Here is a 5,162-nt window from a genome sequence, read left to right on the forward strand (position 1 = left end):
GAAGAGCAACAACTGTTCTTATGAAATTGGAGGGAAAGAGGAATGTTAGCTTGCTAGGGCTGCCATAATTAATCACCACAAACTGGGTGGCTTGAAACAATAGGAATTCACTCTCTCACAGTTCTGGAGGCCAGAAGTCTGAATCAAGGTGCTGGTGGAGCCATGCTCACATTGAAGTCAATCACACCAGGAGAGCTAAACACTTGAGCAGGTGGCTCTGAGGACGTGCGAACTTGGCTGGCCCCATTTGGTCTGTTCTCCAGCCCTGTTCGGCATCTCAGCAGCCAGAGAGCCAGTCAGGGCTGGTGAGGGCTGACCTCCGCTGGCCTGGTGGGGTGGCCTCATTAACTCGGTCTTGATGGGCTTAGGCCTTGGCTTAAAGGCAATTGTGTCCTTTCTAGACCACATGGTTGGCTTCATGCCCAGTTCTTGTCAAATCAGCATTCTTCTTTCAGAATAGCTGTTAACCCTACCTAAGGACCAGGTAGCTCATGGTAGATTTTTTCCATTGACATCAAGAGCAACAAGGAGCTTTCCCCTCCATAGGTGAGTTTCATGCCATAGATTATTATGTAACAATGTCGAGTAGAATGCCTTTAAATGGGGGCTCTTACTGTCTTGCCTGCCTTGGCCGCATCACTAGCAGCCCACTGTGTCTGTTTGGGTGACCTGCCCAGCTCTGGCAGGCATACCAGTTGTCACCCTCGTTCCACAGCACACAGTTGTTACAAAAGATGAATGAGATAACAGCAGTTAACGTTTGTGAGGCACTAATGCTGAACCACTAGCTTAAGTGTTTTACGTACAGGAGCTCAGCAAACACCCACAATAGGCTTAGGAGTTAGGTATTGTCATCTCCATTCCATAGGTGAGGGAACTGAGGCACAGAGAGACCACCCAAGTCCCTCACCCAGTGTTATGGGTTGAATTGCCCTGACCCCCCAAATTCATGTGTTGAAGCCCATACCCGGAGTACCCCAGGATAGGACCTTATTTAGAAATACGGTCCTTGCAGATGTAATTAGTTAAAATGAGGTCATAACGGAGTAGAGTGGACCCCTACTTCAGTATTACTGGTGTTCTTTTACAAAGGAGGAATTTGGACACCAGCGCTCATGAAGAAAGAACACCACAGGAGGAGGAAAGCAGAGATTGAGATGATGTTCCTACATTTAAGGGACGTTCAAGATTGCCAGAAAACCTTCAGAAGCTGGGGGAGAGGTGTGGAATAGATTCTTCCTCACTGATCTCAGATTCCTGGCCTCCAGAACTGAGAGACAATGTATTTCTGTTGGTTAAACCACACCATTTGTGGTCCTTCCTTAGAGCAGCACTAGCAAACAAATACACTCAGTAATTGCTGGATTTCAGATTTAGATTTAAGTATCCTGGCTCCAAAGTCCAGGTTCTATACTTGGATGCTTGCGGCCTCTTGATACCTCCTAGCAAGCACTTGGCACCATGCCTTGCCCATTGCAGTTGCTCAGAGCACAGGAGCTGTTCATATTAGTTCTGCCTCTTCTTTGAGAATGGCCCACTCGTAGGCAGTCAGGGATGAAGCAGACCCGTGTGCCCTTCACCCGCTCCATGGAGTCAGAAGCCAAGGACTCCCAGGTCTGTGTCTTCAGCGGATCCCATGTCCATCCTCCCGTTTCCACTGCCACAGCTGCAGTGGGTCACTGTGCCCAGAGGACCACCGCCATGTACAGGTGAGGAAATTAAGACCCAAACAGGTAAAGCAATTGCCCCACAGTACACTGTTAGTGAAGAAGCTGAGACTGCAGCCTTGTCTGAATCCAAATTTTACACTGGGGAGGTCCCTCTGGCTTCCTGGCTAGCAGCCTGTGAAACGGTGACATATTAATAATAAGAAATATACATTTAGTCTCTGGTTCGAGTTCCTGAGACAGTGCTTCTAGCACCCTTGTAGATAGGGGTACTAAGAGAATTGTTGGTTTAGTATTTGGTCTTTGACCTGATTCCCAAGAGCTTGGTAATTTCCAGAGTGACAAGAGCATCTGATGAAGAGCTCCTGGATCCCTTGCAGTTTCTTGGGTGATAGGAACATCTTTTGTTCTAGCGAAGCAAGTCTTGGTGGGCTCCTGGGTAGGCTCATAAGGAATCTGGTTACCAGGGAAACAACCCATGGAATTAGAGGATTGGAGCTTTCAGCCCACTCCCCTCCTCATGACCTCCCGAGATGGGAGAGAGGCTGCAGGTTGAGTTGATCACCAGTGGCCAATGATGTAATCAATCATGCCTATGTAATGAAACGTCCATAAAAACCCCAAAAAGGACAGAGTTTAGGCACTTTGGGACAGCTGAAAGCGTGGAGGCTCCTGGAGGGTGGTACACTGGGAGAGGACATGGGAGCTCTGTGCCCAGTACCCCATACCTGGCCCTCTGACTCTCATTTATCTGGCTGTTCATTTGTATGCTTTATTAATAAAATAGACCATTAAGCATAAGTATTTCCCTGAGTTCTGTGAGCCCTCCTAGCTAATGAACTGAACCTGAGGAAGGAGTTGTGGGAATCTCGCTTTATAGCCAGTTGGTCATAAAGTATAGGTGACAGCCTACTACTTGCAACTGGCATCTAAAGTGGGGGCAGTCTAGTGTGACAGAGCCCTAAAGCGATGGGATCTGATGTTATCTGCAGGTAGAAAGTGTTGGAATTGAATTGAATTGAACTGCAGGACACCCAGTTAGTGTCTGCTGGACAATTTGGTGGTTGGAGAAATTCCACACACATTTTGGTGACCAGAGGTGAACTGTAGTGTTGAGAACTTGAAAAAGTTTGTTTTCTCCTATCTCAAACACGGCCAAACCCCACTCTGTAACTAGCTGTTGAATGAAAGAATGAAAAACCGAATAAACCCATGCTGCATTTCTCTACACACCAATTTACTAGAGTCACTCAAACTTGTCACCTTCCACTAGGCTACATGGCTGCCACTCACATTGGCTTCCTCTGCCCTTTCCCCCAGTTGCAAAGTACAGAAAGACCTTGTTTTCCTGCTGGAAGATAACTTCTGAACTCACAAACATGCAGGGTTCCTCCGAGCGCTCACCGCTGCTGTTGAGAGATATACCTCTCTAGTGGTGTAACAAGGGCCACACAAATGAGAGACCCCACAGGTGAGCGGCAATGGAAAAACTGGACTCAGGCACTGCTCTAAAGAGGCAAGATCTCCTGCATGAAGTCTTTTTAATTTTTAATTTTTTTTAATGCTCCAAAAGGGCGTTTTGAAATCTGAGGAGCTGAACTAAATATTTGCCCAATCAATTCCAGGGCCATGTCAAGGGGTGGTGATGCAGAACAAATAGTCGGTGACCTTGCTCCTGGCTCAACCTTTTCTATCCATTCATTCATTTATTCATTCGTTCATGCAACAAATACCAGTTGGGCGTCTCTCATATCCAGTTGGCACTGAGGCCAGGTGGGCTGAAGGAATGCAGGGTGAACAGGGCCCCACCTTTGAAATGTCCTATCTAATAGGGATGGTGGGGGTGGGGAGCAGACATTGTTATCAGGTCAACCATGTTTGATGGTGGGATGACAGTCTGCCTTAGGGAGCTGAGGGGTTTCTGTGAGATCTTGAGAGAGTGCAGGTTCTTAGAGGTGGGACGCTATGGGAAATCTAGGAAAACAAGACTTTCTGTGACTGCAGCCACTGGGTACATGAGAGCAAGAGGAGGAACTGAGGCAGAACAGGCAGGAGATGACTAGATCAGGGGGACCTTGACTGTAGATAGAGGCTTTGAACCTTATTTTGTAGGCAATACGGAGCCATCGGCTATTTTTGAGTAGCGGAGGGTTGAGATTAATCAGAATAAGGAGGCTTCACTCTCAAGGCTGAATGGAAGATGACTTGCTTCCTTTCTCTCTCCTTCATCACATCAGGGCTGCGGTCATTCGACATCACTACCCCCTGCCGTGCTGTTGCCATAGTAACCCTAGACCTTGACCTTCTTTCAGGCTTGTCTTCCACTCTGGAATTCACTCACCCACCTGCCTCTGTGGGGGCAGAGGAGGGAGCGAGTCAGCCTGGGCCTTACTTTATTTCTTGCCTGATTGTTGAAAAACAGAATCCAACTTCCCAGAAGGCACAGGGGGAAATGAATCACTCTTTGAGCTAGCAGGCTTGCTTTTCGGCCAATAAAATCAAGGAGTAGAAACAAGGGCATGCATTCCCCTGAGCCCCAGAGGCCTTGGGTGCCCTCAGGCATTGACTGGACAGCTTCTCCTGAGTGAAGCCCAGAGCTGGTATAACTAACTCCAAATGGCCTCGCCAGGCAATTTCCTTTACAGAACATTTCCTCGTCAAGTTCTCCCGAGGCTGCACTCATGTCGAGCTCAGGGCTATGTTTTAGGGGCAGGGAGGGAGAGAACCCCTTTGGGCTTTCCCCTTCCATCTTCCTCCCTTCCGCAAGGACGTTTCCACTATACAAGAGTAGTCTGTCTATTGCTCCAAATATCGGTTTCCTGGTTTCCTGGCAGCGAGCCTATTCCTGCGGTTGCAGCATTATTTGGGCCAAGGAACCCCATGTCACACAATTACTGGAATATTTTGACTCTTAAACAGTCATCAACACTGGAGGCAGCTCTCCGGCCTGTTCCCCTGGTCACCTTCTCCTTGGTGAAAATTCTGGGTTTGTGACAGTGAGACATCCTGCTTGCCAGAGCCAAGAGCCTGGGCCAGCTGGGTCTTGTTCTGAAGGCCATGGCTGAGTTTTCAGTATCGGCCCCGGGCCTCCTGGACACTGAGCAAGCGCCCTAGAGTACACATGGTAAGCAGCCACGATTCCCAAAGCCTAGAAGATTCTTTGAGCTGGTCCTAAAGTAACAGCCCCGAATCTTTCAGTCCAGGACAGACTCTGGGGGAAGATTCTGCCCCCCACTGGATCTACCAAGAGAGGAGAGCTGAGAGCTGAACGCTTATTTAGAAAAACTTCTAGAAGCTCAGTTAGGAACTTCAGGCACCACTGTGCCTTTTTGGAACTTCCCCTTGGGAGGATTCAGTGTCAATTTTCCTGCGTAGCGAAAGTGGCAACATGAAAAAGGTTTGGGGTCCCCAGATGGCAGTGGGATTTTGTGGAGAGACCCCCAGCTCAGAGCCTGTGGTGGCAGCACTGACTGTCAGGGCTGCTGGAATGAGGGT

Source organism: Piliocolobus tephrosceles, chromosome 6 (assembly GCF_002776525.5).
Source record: "Piliocolobus tephrosceles isolate RC106 chromosome 6, ASM277652v3, whole genome shotgun sequence".
Lineage (NCBI taxonomy): Eukaryota > Metazoa > Chordata > Mammalia > Primates > Cercopithecidae > Piliocolobus > Piliocolobus tephrosceles.